The sequence below is a fragment of the Pteronotus mesoamericanus genome, unplaced genomic scaffold (assembly GCF_021234165.1).
Source record: "Pteronotus mesoamericanus isolate MK-2021 breed Mesoamerican mustached bat unplaced genomic scaffold, CSHL_Meso_final scaffold_99, whole genome shotgun sequence".
Classification (NCBI taxonomy): Eukaryota; Metazoa; Chordata; class Mammalia; order Chiroptera; family Mormoopidae; genus Pteronotus; species Pteronotus mesoamericanus.
The window spans coordinates 3,024,469-3,040,941 of record NW_026555330.1 but is presented as its reverse complement, the minus strand read 5'-3'; the positions used below and the strand labels follow the sequence as shown (position 1 = coordinate 3,040,941).

Sequence of the window (16,473 nt, the reverse complement as noted above, 5' to 3'; positions counted from 1 at the left end):
GTGTGCCAGAAAAGACCTGAGGCAGCCTAAGCACAAAGACTTCTCATCCTCAAACACTGAGATGACCACTCTCTTTGCAGGGACAGGGAAGTCTGTCCTCCATCATTCTCAGAGTCAAATGAACAACAGCTGGTATGGGGGCATGTGGCCTCCACCCACAGCGTGAAGGCGAACGCAGAAAGACCCCGAAGCCCTTCACCTGGGATGGGCTTTCTCATCCTACCCCTGGCCAACTCCTAGTCACACTTCAAAGCCCAGCTCACGTGTCGCCTCTGCCAGGAAGCCTTCCCCGCCCCCTTAGGCAGTCATCACTCTGGCCCGGTGCCCGCTGCACTGCACTGCAGTTTACCTCCACCGTCACCCAGCTCGCTAGACTCGGGGCACCTGGAGTCAGAGCCCGACCTTACCCCATCTCTGCGCGATCTTCTGTGCGGGGGAAGGCAGGTGCCCAAGCAACGCTTACGGGATGAATACTTCGGTCGTTCTCCTGGAATCCCCTTTCCCAGCGCACCTCCAGGCCACAGAACAACTCTCCTCACAGGGGCCTCACATCACTCCCACCCCGCTCTGGGGCCTCCTTCAACCTCTCCTGGAGCAGAGCAGGCCCTCCCCCCATCCTGCTGAGAACCCTGCTCCACATCACCTGCCCTGGGAAGAGCGCCCCATGCCTGAGATTCCTTCTAAACTGAGAAGCATCTGTTCCGTATCCAAGTCTTCACAGCTTGATGTTCATGCACTTCTGAGTTGCCCCAGTTCCCGTTTGGGCCTCGAGCCCATCGGGAGGAAGGCCGCTGACAACTTCCCCCGAGCTCAGAACGTGTTTCATGCACATGGTTCTTATGCCTGCAGGAAATGCTGCTCTCTAGTACCATCCATGAAACGGATGATGATGTTCTTAGTTAGCATCCTAGGTTCCAGAACTAGAAAAAGTATTGGCACTGCTGGATCCCCCGCTTCTAGAATGGTGCCTGGTGCCTATCAGGAGTTCAAAAATATTAGATGGATGGATGAATGAATGAACGAACGAATAAGTGAAAGAAATGGAAGGTCGCCCGGCCCAGCCTTGACTCGGAGAAGCTGTGGTCTGCCAGGCCCTGCTCCACCAGGCCCTGGGGCCTGCGGGATGCGATGAACAAGGTCACCAGCCAGCCGGTGAAAGGCACTGGCACCCCGCCTTCTGCCTCCAGCACACGGCCCTCCTGCCCAACCTGGCCTTCTCACCACCCACCCCTTCCACGTTCCGAAGATGGCGTCTCCGCAGGAAGTCCTGGACAGCTTCCAGCGTCATTTTTCCTCCTGGCTTTAAAACGAATTGTGACAAATGGCTCCACAGATTTGCTGGGCCATAACGGTGGAGCAGATGGGACGGCAATTCACACTATTAACTTAAATTCTACTCGATGCTATTTCAAATTAGGGCATTTTATCTAGAAATTATAAAAAGCATTGTTGGGGGTGAAGGTGCACTTGTGAGTTTGCCAGCAGATTCATTTACAAGTCTACTTGTTTCTGGCCACACTGAGTGATCACTGATCTTACCCCCGACTCCTTTTTCTCATCCACCAAAAGTCCTGGCCTGGGCTTGGGGCCCCCCAGGCTAACCACCCACTGCGTCTGTGGACGTTCTCCCCGCAGGAGGGCGTCTCCACTGATGGCGGCCCCGGCAGGGAGCCTCTGTGAGAACGTTCCTCTTTCCTTTGAACTGAAATTGGGCTCAGGGGTCCTGGACACAAGACAAGCCCAGTCTCTCATTCATCCACCCCATGGGCAGTCGCTGAGCACATTCAGGGCACCGGACGCTGCAGCTTCAGCGAGCCGCACAGGAACCGGCTTGGCTGTCCGGGAGGGCCCCATCCAGCGTTCCGAAGCGTCCTGTCCCCAGGCTGACCTTTCATGGCTGTGAGTATGACATGGCTTCAGTTCCTGTCCCTGCTTCTTACAAATGGGCTGCAGTCGGCCTTTGTCCTTCCGAGTTGTCCAGAATTGCGTGCAGTTCCCCACGTGTGGTCTGACCAGCACGGAGCAAGCAGACCATCACCCCTGGTTCTAGACACTGCATTTCTTTCAGTGCAGAGAAGACAGCTTGGTTCCGTGGCCACATCACATGGGTGATGCCTGTCAGCTAAAACCTCCCCCTTCCCACAGCTTCCCCCCCACTGCTCCACGCGGCTGCATTCAAAACCTGGCATTTATCCCTGTTCCATCCACCAATCTTGTCCTTCACCTCCCTAATCAACCAACACACTTGCTGTCCCTTCTTGTTTTAAAATCATGGAAATGACTTTAAACGATTTAGATGAGCATGACCTCAACCTCCATCTTAACTCATTATGGAAATGCGGGAAGGTCAAGGGCAGAGCCCTGAGGCCCCCAAAGGCAGGCAGAGCCCTGCGAAGGCTGTGGCGGGGCGGTGCCGCCTGCTCTCGCCCTGCCTGCAAGGGCTTCGGAGCGCAGTGCCTCTCACTGGCACCCACAGTACGCATTCTCAAAAAACACACCGATCTGATGCCAAAGACTCAGTCATTCTATACATATTAAAAATAAAAATAATTTAGGGGAAAAAATGAGTGCTATCTTCACTCTTTTTGTGACTTGCTGCAGTCAAACTGGCTAGCAGTCTTACAACCAAACACTGAAGCTCCCCCGCCTGTCCCCCGCCAACAAGCCCACGAGTCCTGCCCCTTCTTCACCAGCATCTCTGCTGTTCCGCCGCCACCGTCACCAGCCCTACCCAGGCAACTCCTAAAGGTCTTCAGCCTATTTTAAAATTGGCATCTTTACTGCCACCCGCCCTCCGCCCTGGCCAAGCCGCCCTGTCAGTCACTGCCTGACATGGCCCCCACGCCGCTGCCCAGCACATGGACTACGGCCCAGGGACTCCGCTCTGACAATCCCCTCAAGTCCAAAGTCCTCTTCAAGGCTTCCAAATTCTGGCCCCAGGCCCCATTTACATAATCAGACTCCCATTACTCCTTCCAAAATTTGCCTTTTCCCTCCCAAGCCTACCATTAGTCATCCACACCTACAGGTTTGCTTACAATGTTTTCCATCTTCCGGTGTTGCTGAGCTAAAACAAGAAGGAAAAAGGCAGAGGAAGAAGGAAAGGAAGGAGAAGATGAAGAGCAGAAAGGAGGAAGACAGAGAGGGAGAGAAGAAGCCAGGAAAAGAGCAGCGGCGGCGGCAGCACCTCAGGGCACTGAACCCTGCCAGCCCCACTCGGAATGCCCCATTCGCACTACGTTTAACCTTCACAGCAGCACAGGGTGGGTGCCATTCCTACCTCCATTTGCAGATGAGTGTGGCCCCCGAGAGGTCCCCCCAGGGCCACACGAGGCGTCTTTGCCCTGAACCATCCCACGTGCATCGCCGCCCAGACAAGAGTCAGAGGTGGGGAGACGAGGCATGGAGTCAGGCACCCATCGGACCAAGAGCTGACTGTACAGATGCTGTGGGAGGGTGGGGTCCCCCTGGGGCGTCAGGGCGGGCGCCACGACGCAGAGATCGCCCTGACCTGGGCCTTGAGAAGGAAGCAGGTGGGCAGGAGTCAGGCCGGAAACCCAGGAAGAGGTACAGAGAAGCAGTCATTGCACCTAAGAGGTCAGGTACATGCAAAGCCAGAGGCCGGGAGACAAAGGCAAGGTCACAGAGAGGCTCTGGCTGGCAGAGTAACCGGGGTGGGTCGTGGGCAGAGGGGAATGAAGACTGACAGGCAGGGACAGGGTCTTCAAGGGCTAGCTAAAGATGGGCCCTTAGTCCCCAGACACACCGGTCAACCTCTCCTCATTATCTAAATCCTAGCTCTCAGGCAGCTCCTCTGCCCTCCGGCAGTGCACAGCTCAGGTGTGGAGAGAGGCGTTAACTGAGGGAGGGACACTGCATCACGCAGCGAGGACCACTGTTCACACAGGGAAGGAAGGTCTCTCGTGCTCTGCCTCCTCCCACCACGCTCTCCTTACCTTCTCCAAAAGAAAAAGAAAACACAATGTAATTGCTTCTTCTGTCACCTTGCTCAGGCAAGTCATGAGGGCTTCATCACCTGGCTTTTTCGATCACTATCAGTGTCTGGAAAACACATGGACTTGTGGTCCTCTAGGAATCCATTAAATTTAATAGGGGGATCCATAATCTACTGTCATTAGATGACAAAGAAAATAGGCATTTCCCCCCAGACTGGACAAGTTTCCTAGCTGCAGTCTAGATGGTAACAACAGCATGTGACAATAGCCATCGCAAGCTCATCAGAAGATGAAGAACAATTACGCAGTTCGTAAATTAATTTTTGAATAAGGAAGTATTTAAGACATACAGAAAAATATACCTGTGCTCACCCAGGGCTGTCAAATCCTGGTATTTTGCCACATTTGACACAGACTTCTTTTTCCAAGCAAGCAAGCACTGGGGACATGGGTGGGGTCTCCGTTTCACTCCCTCCCCAGTTCTATCTCCCCCACCCGCACCCCGAAAAAAACATCCTGACCTTGGTGTTTCTCACTCTTGTGCATTTGTATGCTTTTACTGCATTATATGAATCCAAAGACAAACTAGAGTTTTTGTTTAAAACGGCATCACACTATATGTACTCTTTTGTCTTTTTTTAATTCGACAAAACATTTTTGAGCATCATCGGTACTGATACGTCACTCCAGTATAATCATCTCACCTGCTGTAGATCATAGCTCACTGTATGAATATTCTATATATAAATACCACAATTTATGTATTCACTTTCCTGCTGATGAACTTCTAAGTGCCTTCCGACTTTCCACTACAGTAAACACTAGGAGTCCCTTTGGGCGCCCCTGGCATTGCCCAGCTTGGTGAGCACTATCCCGGCATCAATCCGTACCCTCCAGGTCGGCGTTTATGCATCCTTTTGTTCCACATCTTTGTCAGTTCCTGGCATTGTGTGACTACTACATTCTCAACAATCTGATGGGGGCAACATGTCCCCCTCTTGTTGTTCTGAAAATTACTAATAAATGCAGCTTAGTAGACAAGAGCATTCCACACACATGGGAATACAAGTGATCCTTGGATTTCCTTGAAGACGATAGAGGCCGGGGAGCGGAGCGAGCGAGGGTGCAGAGAAAACGAGACCAGCCCTGAGCTGCAAACTGCGGGACCTGGGTAGCGGGTGCATCGGGTTCATTATCTTATTCTCTCCAATTCCGTATATACTTGAAATTTTCCATAAGAAGGAAAGCCAATAGCAGCATCCAGAGCAAAAATCATGTCCGAAGAAGAGCGCTGGTCACAGCACATGCAGCCTTCAGAGGGGCAGAGCGCGAGAGCGGGCTGGCAGTCCGGGGCCACAGGAAGCGGGAGAAGAGCTTTCTGGGTGCGCTGTGATTTCAGTCGGAAGAGTCAGGAACATCAGTTATCCGTCCATTCAGTGTTTCTGATAACCCTTCACAACATGGCGGCATCTAATAAAGTGTCACCAGATTTTGGAAGTGTGATTCATATAATGATCACTGCTGAAAATCACTTGGGTTTTTGTTCCATAAAATTTTACTCTGAAATACAGAACATTTCGTTTGTTTTCATATTCCTAGGTTTGCTTTTTAACATGTGCAAGAATTATCTATTACAAAAAATATGTTGTGAAAAAAATGGCCCTTATGCTTTCTTTTAAAATCTAGGATGACTTCAGTAAGGATAAGAGGTCATAATGCATACTTTGGAGTGAAACTGTAATTAATCACGATGAATAGTATCAGAACTCTGGAAGCTCCCACGCAGCCAGAGCAGGGCGGATCTAGTCCCCATGCCTGAGGGACAGGAACGCAGACACGGGATTCCTGGGGCATGAAAGCCAGGAATCCCGGGGTGTGAAGGATAAAACTCGAAGACACAAACATGGAGTGGGATTTGGGACAGCGCAAAATCTGACCTAGGAGGCAGCTATAAACTCCTGTCATACTGTTGGGAAGAAGCCAATTTGCTCAACTGGATAAGAACATGTAGAAAAGTTAAAGCCCGGTAAGAATAAAGCCAATGCGTTGAGAGCTGGGAACTCCGGGGCTGTCCGCTGGAGAAGCTCCTGACCCAAAGGGTGTGGCGGTGGCAGGCACACAGGTGCGCGCAGCAGAGTTGCCCAGGGAGGGTCATCGACGCTGATCCACGCTGGGCCTTGGGAGCGCCGTGGCCAATGTCAGCAGGGGGCCACCAGGGCCACCTGCCAGGGAGCCCACAGCAAAAGCTGCTAGTCAAGGTCGTTTTTAGATTCTTCTGCATAGTGTTGCTTCAAATGATCTCACCTTGGTGGAACTTACCTGTCCCACCCACCTTCACCTGCAGTCTTCCCTACCCCCAGCTCTGCCCCTAAGGCAATTATTCATTAACCACAGAGATTTGCCACCTAACAAAGACGCTGCAAACCCTGCAGACTAGGTCCCAAAAGCGCACGGTAAACAGTGAGGCGCTGGGGTTGTGGTGCCTGCTCCCCTGTGGAGCCTCTTGCAGCAAATGCAGCATGAAAGCTGCCAAAGGTTCTGGGGTTGCTACCAGTCCTACCCTCTTATTTACAGAAAAGGAAACTGAGATCACCTTGTCTGAGGTCACGTGACTAATTTCTGACAAAGTGGCTTAAAAAACCCAGGTTGCGCCTTGGCCAGTGTGGCTCGGTTGGTTGGGTGTCATCCCACAAAGTGAAAGATTTGCGGGTTCAATTCCCAGTCAGGGCACACGCCTGGGGTGTGGGTTCAGTCCCAGGCTGGGGTGCCTACAGAAGTCAACCAGTCGGAGCCTCTCCCTCGCATTGATGTTTTTCTATGTCCTTTCCTTCTCCTCAATCTAATAAATAAATAAATAAATAATAAATAAATAAATAAAATCTTTAAAAAAATAACCAAACACCTCATGCTGCCAGCTTCTCAGGTCAGTGTTCTGGCCCCTCCCACACCCGGTCCCTGGTCTGAAATTCCAGCCTCCTCAGAGTGGAGTCCAGGCCCTTTCCCGGCCGTGCCCCTGGGTGACTGAGAAATCCCATTTTGGACAGGCACACTGCAAGGGACCTGCAGGGGCCCGCCCTGCTCCCCAACAGTCCTTTATGTCCTGCCTCCAGGCTGCTCTGCCCTCCTCTGTGCATTCATTACTGTCATTCTGAGGGAGCAAGAAGGATGTTTCTGTGCCGGCGCATTCTCAGCTGGCATCGCCCAGGGCCAGCCTGCCCCAGGGACACCCATCCGCACGCTGTCCTCCCGTAGGCAGGCGCGGTGATCCAGAGGTGAGGATGGGGAGGTGGCTTCCCGGTGTGAGCGTGGCCTGTCACAGCAGGAAGGGAAGCCAAGGCCTCCGGTGGCCGTGTGACAGAAGGGCCTGCCAGGACACAGGGCTTTGCCGTGCGCCGGGCAGCTGACTGGCAACCCCCTAGGCAGCTGTTCCTTATCGCACAGGGAGGACATTGAGGCGTGGGAAGGATGGGACTCATCCGAGGTCATCCAGAGTGAGCAGGGGTCAGGGGAGGGGCAGGAGTCTTCTCGGCCCAGTAGGCAGGTTCGCCAGCCGGCCTCTGCCCTCCCCGAACCCACCCGCGAGCTGCAGAACCACCATCGGGGCCCAGGGCTCTCCCTCTGTGACAGCGACTCTGTAGACGTGGACCTCGCCCACAGAACACCTCGTCATCAGCTGCCCCGCTCCAGAAATGCCGCCACAGAGGAAAAAGTAAAACCCAATCACAAGTTCTTCAAACTCCTCTCCATTTCCCCAGCACGCCACACCAGGGCAAACCTGAAGTGACAGCACCCCATCCTGTCTGGACTCTGTCACAACCTCAGGACCTAACAGGAAACCAGGACAGAAAACTACAGTCACGAGGAGTCTGCTAAAGGGAGCCCTGAGGGGGGAGGTCGAGACCTGAGATGTCCCTAGACGCAGCAGCTGCCTGGCTGGCTTCTGGCCGCGGCTTCCTTGGGGAGTAGGCGCCTTGGCCTCCAGCTCTGGCCAGGAGCCACCGTGACCAGGGCAGTGAGCAGCACAGGTGTGGAATGTCCCAGGGTCCACAAGCTGCGAGTGGGTCCCAGTTATAGCAGCAGGGATTCCACAGGTGACTCTTCATGATGAACTCCAGCGGGGGCGGAGGGGAAAGCTGGCGGAGGAGCGTGTCTGTGCGGTGGCAGCCGTCCGAGCAGGAGGCTGTCCCGAGGGAAAAGAGGGCCCCCCTGGAGAAAACATCTCTGGGACCAACTGGCTCAGAACAGTGAAGCTTCTCCAGAAATCCCCTGCTGGAGCGGCAGCCTCAGGACAGGCTCACGGGGTTATCAGCCACTAAACTACACCTCAGCAGCTAGTGAGGCCCTGGATTAGAAGTCAAATGGACCAGGTACCCTTCATACTGCGCTGGTGGCAGGCGGGATAGCAGTCACTTCGAAAAACACCCTGGCAGTTCCTTATAAAGTTAAACATCCACTTGCCACAGGACCCAGCAATCCCACTCTTCCTGGTATTTACTCAAGTGAGAACCCATGTCCACGTAAGACTTACACACAGGATGGCAGCTGCACTTCTAATAGCCCCTAACTGGAAACAACCCAAATGCCTGTCAGCCGGGGAATGGATAAACAAAGTGTGCTGGGGCCATGCAATGGCTTACTGCCGCTCCTCAGCAATCAGGAGGACCGAACTGGGTATGAGCAACCACACGGGGAATCCGCAGGGCACTGTGCTGCAGGGGAGAGCGCGGGCCAGAGGGCGTCCTGCCGCGGGGTGCCACGCGGACCCCACTGTAGGAACAGAGAGCAGGTCTGTGGTGCCGGGGCCGGGACGGGGAGGAGAGGCAGCTCTCGGGGGCGATGGGAGTGTTCTATCTTTCACTGGAATGGTGGTTTGCACAACTGTTTACACTCGTCAGCACTCAAAGAACTACATACTTAAAATTGATGCATTTTGTTCTGTGTCAATTATACCACAATGAAGCGGATTAAAACAATACTGGGTCCCTTTTCCCTCACCAGGGCTCAGAGAAGTGCTGGCCTGCACTGGCTGGGGCTTGGAGAAGCCCCACAACCGTGCCGTGTCTCAACTGCCCATCTGGACAGGGGGCTGCATGACAGTCCCCTGGCCAGACACCAGTGAAAGCAGAGAATGGGACAGAACCACAGAGCCTGAGGCAACACAGGGGGCAATAAATGTCAGCTTCCACTTCTCCCCGGCAGCCCACAGGCCTTCCAACCAGCCCGGGTGAGGCAGGGGCTGGAGGACCCAGGGAGATGCTGGACCGCAGAGGAGAAGGCCGGACAAAGGTTGCAGCCTGGGTGGGGCGGAAGGGGTGGGGGAGGGAAGCCCAAGGATGCGGCGCTTTAGGGGGATGGGCGGGTGCACAGCAGCCGGGGAGGTGAGGGCCAGGGCCAGGGCTGGCTGGCAGCCGGCTGGGCCACTCTGCTCCAGGCCAGCCTGGCTGTGGCCTCCAGGCCTCTCCTTTCCCCTGCCTTAACGAGGGGGCACGGCCGTGCCTTCCCGTAACTGCATCATCTCCCTGCGGAGTCGGCGTCAGCTTAAACGCAGCGCCGAGCTGGAGCAGGACAAAGTCTCCTTCAGAGCACACTGAGATCTGCCCTCACCACTGCGCCGGTTGAACCCTCGGGCTCCGTGACACAGAACACAAATTTCAGCAGTTCTCGTCTCTTCCCACAGGCGCCAGGCCAGGGCCCTCCTTGCCTCGCTTCTGGGGAAACGCCACTATCATTATCCACAGGAGGAAGCGGCGACTTGGGGGGAGGGAGTCAAAAAGATGGATCCGGAAGATTTCTAGGAACTTTAAAAGGCCTGGAGGTGAATGGTGCCAGTACTTTATGATGTCCAATTTTACTTCAAAAGTTCCTCTTAGCACAATATGCGTACCAGCCAAGACGGGGATGGTTTTTGGCTCGGAAACAGGAAAGGTGAGAACTTCCTCAAATCGTTGGAGGAGGGTGGAATGAGGCAGAAAGTGCCCATTGACAAGCAGTCACAGGAAACCAAGATCACCAGAGGCAGAAGCAAGGGAGTCGGCAGTGGCGAAACACCAAGGACTTAGACAGCTAAGCCAGGGCAACAAAGGAAGCTGCAGGAACAAGCTGTGGGTGGGTCCCTCAGGTTGCGGCCACTGCCACAGGCAGAAAAGCCTGGTAGCTGACCAGCGGATCCTTGCCGCTTAGACGCCTGTGTTTCAGGTGATGCTAACTCAGGGAACACATGCGCCATCAGCAATAAATCACTCACCTTCCCCAGGACACTAATGAGATACTCGGCCATTCCTGTGCACAGAAACGGCCCATGTGGGTTCTTTCCGCCCGTCACAGCGCCGCCCGTACAGGAGATGCTGACAACACAAAGGAAACGCTAAAAGACAGGGAAGACAATAGCAGGACTCACAGAAACAGGAGCTTAAAGTAGATAAAGAAGGCTAGAAGAAAGAATGGCTTACACGTTGTTTGGACAGGTGGAGGCAGAGGTGTGGCAGGTGGTGGAAAGGTGGCGGAGAAGGGCAGGTGAGACCCAGGCAGCAATGTCCAAGCAACAGAGTGAGGAGCCCCGCAAGGCTCCCACGGCGCCGCACATCAGCGGACATGAGGCTGGTGAGCACTCCATGGCCCGCATACACGGTCAACGGCTCAGGGATTTCTGGAGCCCAGCTACAACGGCGTCGCCAAGACTGAAGCAAGAACAGCAAGATGTCCCAAGGGAGGTGGCAATGTGGTCTAGAGGCCATGCTTTATGGCTCAGCAACTATGTACGATGGCCTCAATCCACCCTCTAAATGGCCACACGTGCGTAAGGCAACTTATGGCAGTCAGCTGACCAGGGTGGAACCCCTGACCCTGGAAAATAATCATGACAGCTACCATTTACGGAGCATTTACCATGTGCCAGGCATGATGCAAAGCGCTCTGCTCAGAGGGCCCCATCTACGGCTCACAATCACCCAAGCATGTAGCCCCTACTACTGGTCAGATGAGGGAATGGGAGTTTACAGCAGTTAGGTAGCTTGCCCCAAATCCTACGGCAGGCTCAATAATAAAGGCGCAGTAAATGCTGGTGGGGTGGACAGATGGACAGATGACGGGAAGGACAGATGGCTCCACTGTCACCCTCTTCCTGGGACTAGACCTGGGCCTTCGAGGCCTGGCAGGGGAAGCAGGGAGCACAGTGGGTAAAATCAGGGTGGCTACCCGTGAACAGACAGGCATCAACAAATATTTACAACCCCCACTCTTTTATTTAAAGTGGAGGAAAAATAAAAATACCAACTCTCCATTAAACAAAGAAATGGTCCTCCCTGGCCAGTGTGGCTCAGTTGGTTGGAGCATCATCCCATTACTGAAAGGTTGAGGGTTTGATCCCCAGTCCAGGTGTGTAGAGGAGGCAACCAATCAATGTTTCTCTCTCTCTCTCTCTCTCTCTCTCATCAATATTTCTGTCTCCCTTCCTCTCTCTATAAAAGAAATGAAAAAAAAAAAAAAGGTCCTCAGGTGATGATTAGAAAAAAGAAAGAAAAAAAAAATGGCCCCTTCCTGTCTTTACATTTTTAAACAGAAAAAAAACACCCCTGAGTGGCCAATGCCAGCTGCCTCCCAGGGTTGAAGGGGTGTCTCCCGGATGTTTATGGGGCCAAGTTTTCAGTGAGAGGAGAAACAAGACAGACACACTGGGGCTCACTCGAGGAGCAGGACAGGCGCCGCACAAAGGCCCTTTCCTCGCGTCTGGCTCTGCTTTGTTTAAAGCAAGATCAGATTCAACGTCTGCACTTTTACTCGCTGCCTGACAAAAACCAGATGCCAAGTGCCTCCCAGCACTGCGTTGGGGCCTCTGCCCTTAGGAAAATAATGTGAGTCAGCCAGGCAAAATGAATACACTGCTGTAACAAAGAGAGAGAGGTCCACTCCAAGCGCCAGGCGCCGCGCTGCTGAGCCTTTAAGAAAAGGCACATTTTGAATCTTTTGAGAGTAGGAAAGATTACAAAGTTGGGCTTTGCACCTCATTCTTAGTCTAGTCTGGAGGTCTGGAATTTTTTCCTGAAGCTCTCTACTTTTAGCCAGATGGCTGTGACGCTCAAGCTGGTCACCAGTGGATACCAGCCACCAAGACAAGCCCCTCCGCAAGCCACTTGACATTCTGGTGATCTGTGGAGAGAGCAGCCACCTCGCTAGTATAGCTCATGAACACGGATCCCCTTCCCTGGAAAGCTAAAGAGCCTTGGGAGTGGGGGTGGGGAAAAGAAGTAAAGCTGCCCACAAAATCAATGAGAGCCTCCGAGTGGACTGAAAGCCAGCCAGCAAACTCTTGCCCCTTCATCGCAGACCCACGAGCAAATCAAGGCAGAAGTGAAGTGGGAAACTATGACTGGAGACCTTGTATCACCTGGGTCCTCCCCAATTAGCAGTGAGTAATGCCACCCAGTCACAGGTCCAGACCTGGCGGCCACAGGATCTCCTGGCGGAAGGTAGAGCGATCCAAGTCTGAGGCTGGAAGGATGGCCCTCCTCCCCTCGTGCCCACACGCCTGACCCCTGGCCCCAAGGTTGCTGTGGCTCAGGAAGAAGAGGCGGAGGGATGCCCACATGGCTCTCAGCTGCCTGACCAGGAAATGACACCTGTCACTTCTCTCCCATTTTATTGACTAACAAACACCAGTCACAAGGCCCCAAACAAAGTGCGAGGGAGGCTGGAAAACTGGGAGTGTGTGCGAATCTAGTGAGTTCTCATCTCTGTCACATCATCTTTTTATTAGATCATTTTTATTTGTATTGATTTTAGAGAGAGAGGGAGAGTAGGGGGAGAGACAGAGACAGGGAGAGAAACATCAATTTGTTTTTCTACTTACGTATGCATTCATTCGTTGATTCTTGTTATGTGCACTGACCAGGAATCGAACCCACAACCTTGGCATATCAGGACAATACTCTAACCCACTGAGCTATCCCCCTGCCAGAGCATGCCACATCATCTTAGAGCCTGGCTTCTCATTCCCAAGGACTATCCCATATTTTCAGATGAATTCAAGGTCCCATTATTTAGACCTTCCATCACAGCCACAAAGCCGCAATGACAAACACCAAACAGCATCTTCCTAAACATCAATTCCCTCTTCCAAATTTCCATTTTATGCCATTTCCCAAATCGCCATGCTCAAACTCTTGGAGTCATCTTATAGTCTCCCCTCTCCTCGACATTCCATCAACACTTCTTCTAATCGCTATATTATTCCTTCCTAATTGTCCTTCGATGTTCCCCAGTTCCCTCTGCTTCCTACTCACATCTCTCCACCTGTAACTGATTTATTTCAGGAGCTTAAACTGGTCACTCGGCTTTTCCTTTCTTCCCTTCCAACCGACCTGGTGCCCGGCTGCCTAAGCCTCCCTCCCAAGGGCCCCTTAGTTTGTCCCATACTCCAGGGCCCCGATCCTTCCCACCGCACAATCGGGGTCCCCGTGTGAGCCCGCAATCCACCATGCTGAAGGCTCTGCCTGTGCAGTTAGCCAGGACACAATCCCAGGGTTCTCTGGCAAGGCCATGTCCACTCCTGCCTCCACAGGTCTGCTCCTGCCTTAGTGTCTCAAATGCCTTCGGCTCCTCCTACGCCCATCCTAATCCTACCTCAGGCTCTGTTCCAAATACAACCTCCCCACTCAGGTCCCTCCCGCCAACATCCTTCCCTCTCCCCTGCCTTACCACGGTGCTAAGCACGGGGCTCTGAATGGTATGCCTCCTGATGGCCATCTTTTCTTTTAAGTGCACAAACCAACTGATGATTTTAGAGACAGAGAAACGAGGAGAGAGAGAGACATCAATTCGTTGTTCTCCTTGTTGATGCATTCATTGTTTGGTTCTTTATGGGCCTTGACTGGGGATCGAACCCACAACCTTGGCATATCAGGTCATCACTCTAACCAGCTGAGCTACAAGGCCAGGGCAGATGGTAACCTGAATTGTACTGTTTTATAAGAAGAAATCCTATTTCCTGCTCCTTGGAGACAGTGCCTAACGTCGGTTGCCTTCAACTATAAGATATAGAAAACATCAACTCAACTGGCTGAAACGGTGAGGAGGGAAGGTGAGGAGGGAAAGTGGGGAGGCCAGCCCGCTGGGTCTGCAGTGGCGCTGTTGCCCGGAATCCCTGCTCCTCCCGTCTCTCTCCTCCTGGGGGCCTCAACAGACTCACTTTCCTCATGGTGACAAGATGGCTGCCTCATGGCCAAGAATCTAGAGGAGGAAGCTGTCCCTTCTTCTATGTTTCTTTTTTAGAGAGAAGACGTCTTTCCCAGAATCCCCCCAGCAGACTTCTCATATCTCATTGGCCAAAGCTGGGCCACGCACCCACGTCTAAACTAGAGGCCTCCGTGACTGGCTCAGATCAATCAGCCTTTACCCTGGTGCTGGACGCGGGGTCACCTCTCCTTCAGTGGGTGGGGAGGGGAACATGGCACTGAAAGCCAATCAGGACCTTGCCACCAAGGAGAGAAAAGTATGGCTATTGCGTAGCAACCAACAATGTCTGCCGGGGCGGGAAACAAGGTCATACACTTGTGTTTTCCCTAACTTGCCACCCCAGCCTGTGCTGGCACAGAAAATGCTCAACAAATAGCTGTGGACTAGAGCTGAACTGGAAATTGTCCTGTGGGTGTGAGAAAATAGTGAGCATTATAATAGAGTGGCACAATTAGACATGTGGGCATAGGAGTCCAAACAGATGCAAAAATGTGCTTAGCAAGGGAAGTTCGGGAAGCTCGGGCCCAAGCCCTAGGCTGGGCCCTCACCCAGCCCCACAGATAGGGAGCAGGACCACGTCAGAGCGCTGCGCTCGCCCCCGCAGGGCCCAGCTGGACCTTCTCCTCAGTTCACCCCTCACCCCCAGTGGGCCAGCGGTCTGTGTCCAGCCCGCGCCACTAAGGCACAGTGGAGGCTCACAGTGAGGACTGGCAGTGCCTAGCACATAGCTGAGCACGTTGTGAGCACACTCGAATCCACCGGAGGTGCCCTGGAGGTTTGAACTGTAGGAGTGAGTGCTCCCTTTGCTTGGGATTACAGAGCCGCCTCTGAGCAGGGCTGACAGGTCTCTCTTCTCTCTCCTGCCCCACCTGTGCCTTCCCCCGCAGCTTTCCAGCAGCGCCCCAGGTTCTTTGGGCTACTGACAGCGCTACCGACCCAGAAATGCACCCCCTTCCACCTTGGCTGGAGAGGAACCCAGAACTGCACAGAACCCAGGCTGAACACAAGGCTCTCGAGTCCTCTTGATGCCCCGTGCCCCATGTCCCATCGCAGGTCCGCGGGTTTTAGCAACTTGAAGTTTTGGACTTCCTTTCCTGAAGCTGTAGCTGGCATTTCCTTGGCTAAAGAAAACGGTGTTAAATGCGGCCTACTATTAAGAGCTCATTGACTACGACACGTCTTCTACATTCGATACAACATGTTGACAGAGCAACTATTAGGTTGAACCGTTCGACATTGCTATTTTTAACCTACAGACATGGTGATGTCATCCGTTTCAATGAATATCTGTGCTAAGCAGCAGGGCAAACAGGGGCTTCAGACACCAGGAACAACAACATAATCCTGGCACTAAACCATTACTAAAAAGTAATCTCAATTGAAAAGACAAAAGTAATTTACAGTCTAGCTTCACTATTGTAGTTAACTATATGCGCATTTATTGGTTACTGCCCAACTTCTTTGCTAACCTATAAACTACACAAGAGCGATGGTCATGCCCCCGTGTAACACACTGCCAAGCATGTAGCAGCGCACGTTAGGTGTGTGTTAACTTACTAATTCCTGTTACAACAGACCAGTGCAGGTGCTGGGAAGCATCTGGCAGAGAGATTGAACTAATCTTGGGTGGCGAGATCAGGGACTTCCCTAACTTGGAATTTCAGATATTTGCTCATAATGGTTGAATTAGTTTTCACAAATCAGGTCTTTATACCACATATAAGCTACCAGCAGCACATGTATGTGGAGTTTCATCGGGACCATTTAAAATACCTAAGAACAAACTGTTTTCACACACAATCTAGTATTTCAGAAACACCATTTACATACACAATTGACATGCTAATTGCAAATCGTTCTTGTTTGTCTTCTAATGCAGGATCCCCAAGGACCTTTATTAGGTGCTCTACCAGCCCCTCTGGCTTACAATATTTACCTAACAATAGTAACAATGTTCTTGAAAAATATTCGGCAATTCACGCATTTTACTAACTCAAACTCACGTTCCTCATTAGTCTAGTCGCTAGGAGTTTTACCTGTTAGAAGGTATCAAAGACCGCAGTTAGGAGTGATAGTCACCAAATTCTTCCGCAGGACACTTCTGACAGCAAGAACCTTAGCTAACATCAGAAAGTGGGTGGAAACAGAAAATAAAGAAATGACCACTTGAAGAGCAACGGTAATCTAATTTAGTCTAATAAATGCCACATATATGAAGCCACATTCAAATTATAAGTAAAATGTGAACATTTTAGATCCTGCGTCCCTGATTTTTTAAGCGACCTGA

The 16,473-nt window shown here is 52.4% G+C and overlaps 1 protein-coding gene and 1 non-coding gene across 3 annotated transcripts in view; both read right to left on the bottom strand.

Moving 5' to 3' along the window:
• The window catches only part of IGSF3 (immunoglobulin superfamily member 3), a 91,615-nt gene that overhangs the window by 61,867 nt on the left and 13,275 nt on the right, over positions 1-16,473 (bottom strand). The gene's annotated exons all lie outside the window — the stretch shown is intronic.
• TRNAI-GAU (transfer RNA isoleucine (anticodon GAU)) lies at positions 13,813-13,886 on the bottom strand. The gene has a single exon. It is a non-coding gene; the product is annotated as a tRNA-Ile (tRNA).